Consider the following 11,407-nt stretch of genomic DNA (forward strand, 5'->3'; position numbering starts at 1 on the left):
CCAATTGCGCGCCACCCCCGGTCCCCGCGTCGCCCCCGCCGTGTGCAGGCCTCGTCCTCCGGCTCGGCAGCCCCACTTACCCCGCTGCTGCCCGAGCTCCGGCCTCGGCTGTCCCCCTTCCGCCGCTGGCCGCCGCCTTCGGTCGCCTGCAACACTCCAGCCGCTTGCACGCACTCTCGTATTTTAAAAACAAACAGGCGCCGTAGCCTCCCTGCGGCGCTTGCGGGGCTTCCGCCAGCCCGCGCCTCCAGTGGTTGGGAAGTTTGCTGGCGGGGCCCGGGCGGGACGCGCAGGTTGTCACCCCCTGCTCGCAGCGCAGGAGCCTCGGCGCGCCCCGCGCCCGTGCTGTCCGCCTCGCGAGCGCTCTCCCTCCCTCCGTGTCACCCCCAGTCCTGCGATGCAGTGTCAGGATTGCACGGCTCTGACTCATCGGTTGAGCTCACAGCTTGAAAAAAAAGAGAGAGAGGGCGAGAGGCAACAGCGAAGGAGGAGGACTCGCTGGCGTGCTACAAAGGATTGCACAACTCGAGGATGGGAGCGCGGAGAGTCCAGTGGCCGGCCGGCGCGCGCAGCACCGCGGCGAGCAGAAACCAGCTCTACCACTTCATCAGCACAACTGTCTCAGGGCCGCCTCTCAGCCTGCAGGCCCAGCACCGCCCACTTCCTGAGACCAAATAAGGCTAGGGAAGGCGTCTTTAAAGCTCAGGCGGCTGCTAGGACTGGGGATTTCCAGCAGACCTCACCTCCACTCTGGAGTCGGTCACCACCCTCCCCCAGCCCAGGCCGGCGCCCTCGATGGCTTTGCTGGAACCAATCGGCCACGCGGCTGGTTCCTTTCACACCAAGGTCAGGAGGAGACGGTGACGAAATGTTTGGAAACCCATCGAGCCTGCCAGGAAAGTGTGTGTGTGATGTTGGGGAGGGCACAAGTCGCTTTCTTCCACAAAGAAAACTTCGGTTTTGGATACGGTAAATCATGCACAATCCTCTCCAAGACACTTTAACAGCCTCCCGGAGTTTCACTTTCTGGCTCACTAGCATCCTAGTTCGTGTAAAAGGTTATTGAGAAACGGGCGGCGCCTGTGGCTCAGTGAGTAGGGGGCCAGCCCCATATACCGAGGGTGGCAGGTTCGAACCTGGCCCGGCCAAACTGCAACAACAACAACAACAACAACAAAAAAATATAGCGGGCGTTGTGGCGGCGCTTAGGTGATTTTGGAGTTTAATCCTAGCTACTCATGCCAGAGATGGATAGCTTTTCATTCCATGCCCACATTTACCCCTGATCCTAGCAACTCACGCCAGAGATGGACAGCTTTTCATTCCATGCCCACATTTACCCCTGATCAATTCTCTAGTCCAAACCCTGATGCCTTCTTGCCTGACTGGTGGGAGGATGGGAAACAATTTTGCAGCTCAGAGGTTCTTGCTGGCCTCCACATTCAGTGAGGCTCCTGGCCAGGGGGAAATCCAGGGTAGGAGTTCTTCTATGTTTTCTGGTGTGTTTTGTTATTTTTCAGAGATGGGTCAGAAGGAGAGTTTCCTTTGAAAGAAAAACCACTGAGAAATACACTGTGTCCTGGCAGTCACTTTCCCCCTATGGCCAGTCCTGAGAACCAGGTGCATCCCTCACTTTCTCAGGGAGAAGAGTGGGGTGCCAGAGTATGTTTCTCACATATCCACTGAGGTTGCAGGGGCAGGGTGAGGAGTAGATGACACAGGCAACACTTAAACCTGCCTAGAAACCATGCAAAACCTACACTTGGTCCCAAGGAGCAAGGCTTTCCCATCCTCTTCCACATCTCTGCTGGCCAGAGGACCTGTGTGCATCTGGAGGTCACACCCCACCAAGAGGAAAAGGATTTATCTGAGCCATGTTATGACAGACATGTCAAAGTAATGAGCACTTAAAACAGTCTTATCTACAAAATATAGATAATTATGCCAGAGGACTAGACCAGATAACCTCTTGAAATTCCTTCTAGTTTAAGATCCATGATTCTGTGATTGTAAAAAAGTGAATGGGGAAGGCTGGGCATGGTAGCTCACACCTGTAACCCCAGCACCCTGGGAGGCCAAGGCGGGAGGATTGTTTGAGGCCAGGAATTCAAGACCAGCCTCAGCAACATAGTAAGACCCTGTCTCTAAAAATAAATTTAAAAATTAGCCAGCCTTGTGGCAGGTGCCTCTAGTGCCAGCTACTAGGGAGGCTCAAGCAGGAGGATCTCTTGAGCCCAGGAGTTTGAGATCGCAGTGAGCTATGATAACATCACTGCACTCTAGCCCAGGTGACAAAGTGAGACTGCTTTGACACACACACACACACACACAAAAGTGAATGGGGGAGTCAGGGAAACTACTTTCTGCAAAGAAAGGCCCAGGCTTGGGATTTAGCACCCACTAAGCAGTACTGTTCCTACTTAACAACCCTGCACATGAGGGAGTTTTATCCCTCTCTCCCTATGGATGAGAACACTGAGGTTCAGAAAAGTTAAGTGACATGCACAAGGTTGGCAAGCCAATCATCTGTCCCATCTCTGCTCCCACAGAGGAGGGCAGTGGGCAATTGAGGGACTGGGGTGCTCAGGGATGCAGACCCCTAAGTAGAGGTCTCAGGACTCCAGGCAGGGGCTCAGTGGAAAGCCTTTTCTTTTTTTTTTTTTCATTTGTCTGATTTCTTCCCTTTCACTGACAACTCATCCAAATAAGAGAAACAAAAGCAAAGCCAGTTGGTCTCCAGTGTCCACTCCAGGACACATCCTGCCAGGTTCCTCTGCACACCTGTAGCCATCCTGACCTCCTCCCCGCCCCCAACCCCCAGCCCAAGGCAAGCCCCTGAGAGCTATGGTTGTACAGACCAGCCCAGAGATGTTCCCACCCAACCAGAAAACCCAGCTGGGGAACACATTCCTAGAAGAGCCTGCTACCAAGGAGCCAGGGCCCAGCCTCCAGGGAACAAACGGGAGCCACTCCAAAGGGCACTCCTCAACCTTGTCCCATCAGGGACTTTCTCTCTGTCTTACACCAGGCTGCAGGGCTGGCACAGAAAGCAGCAGGAGTGGAGGCAGGTGGCAGGATGCAACTGAAACTGAGAAGTCAGGAGCCCTGCAGGAGCCCTGCTCATCTTGGAGCAACACAGCCCTTTACCACAAATATAATTCAAATTCAGGCCAACTCAGAAAGGAGGACAGAGAGGAAAGGGGTACATGTGTGCAGGGGAGGAGAGCTCAAAACTGCACCAAACAGCCTCCCTGCTCAGAGAAGAAGTCTACCTCCCAAAGGTGGGCAGATGAGGCTGGGTAAAGAAAGCTATAGCCCTTCTGGGAAAGCCCTGGAGGTCATTTTTGCTGCAGATATGACAATGCAGAATCACTGACATGTGAAGTGAAAGTTTTGGTTTTAGAAGCCCCAGCCTCCCCTAAAAGCTTCTAGAAGGGTGACCTTTCAAGGTGGAGGGGAGACTAGAGACTTTACCAACACAGTGGGGTTTTCTCCACCCTTGACCTTCTTTACAAACTGCAGGATAGAGGAGTACAAAGCTCCAGTTCCCAGGGAGAGTGATGAGAAAGAAACACTCCAGAAAGTAAAGCATCCTAGACAGGATTCCAAACTCTGGGTCCCAACAGGGTAGAGTATGGTGTTGGGGAGGCTTTCTGGGACCGCATCAGCCCTCTGGACTCCACTCAGAGTGTTCCATCACTGCCCTCTGTGGTCATCACCAGTGTCCAGACCATTAAAATCTTGCAAGAGTGAATTCTATGGTATGTGAATTATATCTCAATAAAGCTGTTAGGAAGGGAGAAAAAAGCTTCCAAGGAAACCAGGTTCTCACCACTCACTCACCTGCCTCCACCAAAGACCAGCCTCAGGCTCGGCGCCTGTGGCTCAAGTGGCTAAGGCGCCAGCCATGTACACCCAAGGTGGCGGGTTCGAATCCAGCCCAGGCCCGCCAAAAAACAATGATGGCTGCAACCAAAAAATAGCCGGGCGTTGTGGTGGGCGCCTGTGGTCCCAGCTACTTGGGAGGCGGAGGCAGGAGACTCGCTTGAGCCCAGGAGTTGGAGGTTGCTGTGAGCTGAGATGCCACGGCACTCTACCCAGGGGGACAGCTTGAGGCCCCTGTCAAAAAAAAAAAAAAAAAAAAAAGACCAGCCTCAGCAACACAGTAAGACCCTGTCTCTAAAAAGTCCTGAAGCCATCATCACTATTTAAAAGAGAAGTTTCCTTTTCCCAGGCCCCAAGCCCACATTCCTATCCTTTTTCCACTGTTCCTTCTCTATCAATGTGACCAGCACACCATTGTGTTTAAGTGAACAACCAACTTTTACTAAAGTGTGGGGAATTTGGGAGTACAAATACTGTTACAGGCATCACAAGTCCATAATGCCAGGCTCCTCTTGTCCCTGCATTACCTCTAGGACTTCATTACCTACAGTTACAACAGAAGAATGAAAAGGGTATGGAGAGAAAAGAGAACCAGAACTGAGTTTGAGTCCTGCCTAACTATAACAAATCCACTATATGACCTCAGGAAAATTGTTACTAACTTCTCAGCCTCACTTTTTTGGCCCATAACAAATGCACCATGTTTGCTGCATGAGCAACAAAAGAATGACCACCCTCTAGGGGCTTAGGAGGTTGAAAAGGACAAAAAGCAGCTCTATAATAACTCTGACATGCTAACAATACAATTGCTATTATTTTTGCTATTTTATCCTCTCTCTCCTCCCCAAACTAGCTTATCCGTTTAAAAAAATTAGTTCCAGGCAAGATTTTCTTTTTTTTCTGTGAAAAAAAACCCTATTGGCCTCAGGGTGACATCCTCTGCCCAGAGAGACTTTTTCCAACATCAACTCAGTATCTCATCTGGGGTGTCCCTCCAGTGCTTCTCCCAGCCCCTGTTTTTTGTGTCCTTTCGACCACATTTTCCCACAGGGTGGAGGGGAGATGTTTCAGTCTGAATAGGGACACCCCTTTCACAGCTGTGTCTTCTCCTCACCCCTTTTGGGAGGTCCTGTCTGAAGAAGCAGGGAGCTCACAACCACTCCAATCATTGAGTTAAGCCACCATGTGCTGGAAAGTCTCTGCACAGACTTCTCTTTTACCCTTGAAAAACCCAGGGGACTCTCCTCTTCGTCAGCAACCACTGACTTCACCTGTTTTTGAGGCAGAGCCCCGCCTGCCACACCGGCCCACAGCTGTCAGTGTCCCTGGCCTTCCCACTTGCCCCTTCCCCAGCCACCCTCCCCCTGCAGGCCTGGGCCAGGTTCTGAGTGCCTTTGTCAGGCCTGGGAGAGAGCTTCTGTAGATGTCCCCAGTTGCTGCTGTCACTCTGGGAAAGATGTCTGGCTGGGTATAGGGCAAAACAGGTGTGGCTGCCAGAGAGGGCAGGCCAACAGAGCCATGAGACAGAAACACCCTCTCTAAACAGATTGAGAGCTGCCAGCTTCCCAAAGGCCTCACTGTAGCACAGTTCCATGCCTTCTGCAAAACCAGCCCCAACAGACTTCCTCACTGGAGCTTGGCTTCCCCACACTATGGCATTGGGCCAGGAGGAACGGGTGAACCCTGGAGATCCAATGTGTGTGATGGGGCATGCTTTAAGTCAAGGCATTATATTTGAAAATGAAAACAAATACTGACACATCATGGACTAGAATCCAACATTCATGTTCATGGGAGTGTACAGGTTAAGAGCACAGGCTGAGACCTGAGTCCAGATCTTGGCTCACATCAGCGTGACAACCTTGAGCAAGTTACTTAACCATTCACCTGCAAAAGGTACATGATACGTAAGAGTGTGAAACAGTGTCTGGCACACAGTAAGTCTTTTGTAAGTGTTGGTTATTCTTTTTCTCTCATCTCCTAACTTATCTCCTTGCTTCTAGTCTTGCACACTTTACCATCCACACTGCCATTGGAGTGATCACATGCTTTTCAGCAGCTCCCATCTTCTCCTGCATAAAGCTGAGTCTGTAAGCTAGATTGTTAGGCAATTTTCCGGCAAGATCAGGCTCTGCCCCACTTCCCAGCTCCAGCCCACACAGCCAAACAGCCAAACAACCTGAGGTTCCCCAAGACACCTGGTTTCTTACCTTATATACACAAGCTCCTCCTCCCTCCACCTTGATCCCCAGATATATCAGCCTACACCCACCAAACTTGAGCTTCAGGGCAGCTCTTTCAGGAAAGCTTCCTTGACTCCTCCAAGCAGAGGAAGACCACTGGAGTATACACTGTTAGAACCCCCTCTTAGGTCCCTAGCTTCCACACAGTGCCGGTACATGATGGGGGCTCAGTGAATGACAAATGTATGAATAAAACAATATGTGAAAATTTAAAGTAAGCAATAAAATGTAACAGATTATTGTTGTTACATTTTTTACTATTCTAGTTCATTGATACACATTTCCCCCATTTTAACATCTCTGAAATCAGGATACATCTTGCAATTAATAGTATGTATGGTTAATTAGCAGCATTTTCTCTTTCTTTTTCTTTTTTTGAGACAGAGCCTCAAGCTGTCGCCCTGGGTAGAGTGCTATGGTATCACAGCTCACAGCAATCTCTAACTCCTGGGCTCAAGTGATTCTCCTGCCTCCACCTCCCAAGTAGCTGGGACCACAGGCGCTCGCCACAACGCCCGGCTATTTTTTGGTTGCAGCCATCATTGTTGTTTGGTGGGCCCAGGCTGGATTCAAACCCACCAACTCAGGTGTATGTGGCTGGTGCCTTAGCCGTTTGTGCCACAGGTGCCAAGCCAGCATTTTCTGTTTCTTAGCTGTACATAAAATAATGGTGCATATTATAACATAATCAATGGCTCCCTAGGTTCCATGGTGTGTGGTACTATTCCTATTAAGTACTGAGGCTCCATCTCCTGGATTCTGGGGGCCTGCTGTACAAGTTTACAGAGCTGTGAGGCTCTATTTTCTGAGTTCAGTAGCTTTTGAGTAGACAAGCTCTCATAAAGTGACCTACAAAATTTCTCAGGGATAAGACGGACCCTGTGTCTAGACACCTCAGGAAACTCCCACAAAAGCAGTCCAATGTGACGTGGCACACGCTCTGGACTGGCAGTCATGAGAGCAAAGGTCTAAGCCTAGTTCTTCCTCTGATGTTCTGGATGATCTCACATAGGACCTATTCAACCCATTTATCTGAGCATCTATTAAATGCTTGCATGACACAAGCCCATGGAATCCATCCTGCACCCTGGGAGGAAGCCATTATCCCCATTTTACAGATAAGAAAGCTAAGGTTGAAGAAGGTTAAACAACTCTCTGAAGGTCAGACAGATGGAATTTGACCTCTGGACTCTGATTCCTTCTCTCTGCTACAATGAGGATACCTCTCTGGGCCTGTTTCTCCCTTAAAGAAGATGAATAAAATAGGAGGGAGGGTGTCACAGACTGGGGCTTCCCAAGCCATTGTCCCTCACAGATATGTTTTATTTGACCTATATATTATGTTTTATTTGAATTGAATTTACTGCCAAGAAACTTTTTTTTTCTTTTTGAGACAGAGCCTCAAGCTGTCCCCCTGGGTAGAGTGCTGTGGCACACAGCTCACAGCAACCTCCAACTCCTGGGCTCAAGCAAGTCTCCTGCCTCAGCCTCCCAAGTAGCTGGGACTACAGGCACCCACCAAAACACCTGGCTATTTTTTGGTTGCAGCCATCATTGTTGTTTTTTGGTGGGCCCAGGCTGGATTCGAACCTGCCACCTTAGGTGTATGTGGCTGGCGCCTTAGCCACTTGAGCCACAGGCGCTGAGCCTAAACCAAGAAACTTAACACAACTTTTCTGTTGTGAAAAAAACTGGAATACTGGCTACACTGACCCCTCCTTCTTGGAGGTGGAGCTGAGTATTGCAGCCATGGAGTAGCACTTATGTGGGACTCACATTCCAATTGTCCACAGAGCATGCCCCTTCTCAGGCTATGTCACTGTCATTGCATTCCCTCCGCTCCCTGCCAACCTCTGAGTGCATGACCCTAGACCAGATGAACTTCAGTGCCCTCTCCAGCTCTAAAAGGCTCTGGCTCCTCCCAGAAGCTCCCTGGGCATCCTCCCACCAAAGTCTCTTCTCCCTCCCCTCCACCCTCCTCCCCACCAGGGCCTCCATCACAAGGGACCTCAGCCCCAGTGGCAGTCCCAGGCAGTCAGAGGGGCTAGGCCAGAGTGGCAGTGTTGGAGAGCCAGGCAGGTATGAAGAGGAGTTAGCCAAAGTCAAGGGCGGGTCCCTCCCTCTGAGTGAGGTAACCAATGAGGAAGAAAGGATTTCACATTTCCATACAGGAAAGTGGTTCAAGAAGATAAATGTAAGCAGGGAGGCTCTGCAGTCACAGGAGATGAGCAGGGTTTGACACATGAGGAAACACAAATAGTAAATCATCCAGAGCAAAAATGTACAGTCTCAGCAGCAATTTAAGATATGCAAATTAGAACATCATTAAAGCCCCATTATGGCCCAAGTCAACGTGAAAATAAGTAAATAAATAAGATAAGAAAGCTGCTCTTGGCAGGCCTATCAGGAAACTGCTGCATGTACTACTGTGCTACTATAAACTGTTTAAGTCTTTCTAGAATGTGCTTTGGCATTGGTTGCAAGAGTTTAAGACTCTAAGCAGGTAATTATGGTTGGGGGACTACTTATCCCAGGAAAACAATCTAAAATATTACCACAAAAAAGTTCTATAAACTATGCTCATAGCATCTGTATATAGAGCAAAAAAAAAAAAAAGCAACTGAAATTCACTGGGAGTGCGGTAAGGGGTGGTCACAGAATGAAATATGAAAGGGATCAGTACATGGAAACAATCTGATGCAATCAAGTGACAAAATCAGCACAAATAAGTAAGCAGAGATGAATTTATAAACTACAGGAAGATGAGAAGCCATCAGATGAGAATTCTAAACAGTGTAAATTGTTAAGGCGTAATGTTTATTATGCTAAATTGATCAAGATGGTTTAAATAACAATGATGATGATGTTTTTGAAAGGGCCACTGAACAGGATTTCCTCATTATAAAAATACCCCAAGCCAGGGTTCCAGAGAACAGGTAGACTCAGGTCCCTGGCTCTGAGGGGAAAGAAGGAAGAATGAACACTGGGAGAGGAGGCCCCACCCCAGAACGCCAATTATCTGGAGGGCTTTGAAAGACACCAAAGAAACAAAGTTATACAAATAAACCCACATCATTTAACCTTCAATGTCCTGGGTGCTAACTCTTACTGCTGCATCGTACTCTCTATTTTACTAAAATCTATTTCAGCAACTTCTGAAGTAACACCAGGGCTCTTTGTGGGCTAGCCTAGGAACCCAACCACCATTTATAGCATTGTTTCTATGGAAATGTGTTTCAAGCTTCAAAAAACTGAGCTGCTGACAACCCTGGGGCACACACGTGGTCTCTAAATTAGGGAACTGAGAGGAGCAGTTATTGCTGGGGCCTGGGCTCAGGAAGACAGCTTGTTACTTAGACTCAGTGGCAGTTAATATTCACACAACGGGCATTGATCAGAATGAGGCTCGACGTCACTGTAAGCGGGTGAAGATGGGACCAGAGCATCCAGGAATGAACACAGTATTCTAGAGGAGCACATGGACAATTCCCACCCTCACCTCCAAATACACACACAGAGCACTGCTCATCTTGGAAGGCATGAAATGGGCCTGAGTACTCTGATGAGCCAGCCAGCCCTGAGCCCACACTCTTTCTATTTTCTCTCTGACCTGGAAAACCTCCAGCCACAAGGTCCTATTTTAGTCTGATCACAGAACAAAAACTCCAAATCTTTGACAATTCTGAAATTTGGTTTTAGTGGGTACTTACTTGAGATAACCAGGGCCCAGCTGGGTCTAGACATCCCTCCACATGTGTTTGACTGAGTGGACTCTGCTTTAGCAGGCTCTAACCTGCCCACACAAGGTACCCAAGGCTCTCCAGCTCCCACTCACCTTAGGACTCCAAGACCATCACCATCAAGAAGTCTTCATTTCCAGCCCTGGCCACATTCCCCAGCTGGTCACAGTGAAGGGATAATAACAGACCTCCAAACAGACCCTCCCCATATCAAAAAGAAAGGCTTCCCACTCAGAAAAAAAGGTTCTCCCCAAAGGGAGTAGGTGGGTAAGAATGCCATTCAGGAGGCCTCTGAAGGTTCTGAGATGCCAGAGATATGAGAAAGTGGTCAGAAGAAGGTCAGCTGCTCAGCCACAGGGCCGTACCTGCAGTTGCAAGTCCCTGCAAAGCTCACAGCAAGATGTGGGGTCAGAGGGACCTGCCTGCTAGGCCAGAGATGGACTGGATGATGCAGCTTGCACTAAAGAGCAGCTCTAAATTCAACACTTTGGTAAGAATGTGCAACAGTGTAAGCACCCAAGACTCAACCTCACTAGGGCCTCACCTGGGTTAGAAAAGGCTGCAGGAGGTCACTTTGCAAAGCACACCCACCCTCCCTGCTGCCTGTTAGAACTGCAGAGGACTCAGCTCCCTCCCTCAGTGGCAGAGGCCTGCAGGACCAGGCAGCCAGTGGGTGGCTCAACAGCCTCAAGGCCCACACTGCTTAGCAGGCTGGTTCCCTGGAAACCCAGGTGTGAACAATCATCTGGGGCCCAGAGCTACCTGAGGGTTGTTGCACCAGCACAAGAGTCAGAGTCCATGCTGCGAACCTCACAGTTAAGCAGTTAGCCAGTATGTGAACTCAGGCCAATCTGAACCCTCCGGCCCCTCCTTGTGCACTGCCTGTGGTTGATAAGACAGAGCAGTTGGGTCTTCCTGGTGGTAACAGATGGGAGGCTTGGAGTCCTCCCCCCCATCCCCCACCCCAGCCTCCTTCCCACCCAGATCCAAAGTCTTTGATGTTAAGGCTTTGTCTTAGAAAAGGAAAAAGGATAGCTGCAATATATATTACTAAAGCAATTTCAAACACAAATATTCTGTCCATAACCTCTTTACCTAAGCCCAGTATTTACATTATGCCAATTTATACTGTGGCCATGTAATCCACTTGTCAAGTGCATATGCAATTCTCTTTTACATTTTTCACCAAAACTAATCAACATTTTCCCATGAATTAACATCATGTTAATATTAATATAACAGGGGCACAATATCCCACCAAATCTCAGTATTATGAATTACATAGCCATGTGGAATGCTGAGGCTGCTTACAGTATTTTTGCTATTTTAAGCAATGATGCTATAAATATCTTTGTGCTTATAGTTCTTTCCTTTTTATTTTATTTACTTAATTTATTCTTTAGAGATGGGGTCTTGCTATGTTGCTCAGGCTAGTCTTGAACTCCTAGCCTCTCTAATAGCTGGGATTACAGGCATGAGGCACCACACCTGGCTTCTCTTTTCGTGTTTTTAGAATTACATCCTTTTTTTTTTTTTTTT

At 48.9% G+C, this 11,407-nt stretch overlaps 1 protein-coding gene across 3 annotated transcripts in view; it reads right to left on the minus strand.

The window, feature by feature from the left end:
• The window catches only part of ELMSAN1 (ELM2 and Myb/SANT domain containing 1), a 73,040-nt gene that overhangs the window by 46,714 nt on the left and 14,919 nt on the right, over positions 1 to 11,407 (minus strand). For 2 of the 3 annotated variants that reach the window (XM_012803522.2, XM_003786900.3), the window contains exon 1: positions 81 to 632. The exons of the other annotated variant lie outside the window; for it this stretch is intronic. The gene's annotated coding sequence lies outside the window, so the exon portion shown is untranslated. Of the gene's footprint in view, positions 1 to 80; positions 633 to 11,407 lie in introns of those variants that run through there. 3 annotated transcript variants of the gene reach the window in all.

The sequence above is a fragment of the Otolemur garnettii genome, unplaced genomic scaffold (genome assembly GCF_000181295.1).
Source record: "Otolemur garnettii isolate 467f Iridium unplaced genomic scaffold, OtoGar3 scaffold00020, whole genome shotgun sequence".
NCBI classification, from domain to species: Eukaryota; Metazoa; Chordata; class Mammalia; order Primates; family Galagidae; genus Otolemur; species Otolemur garnettii.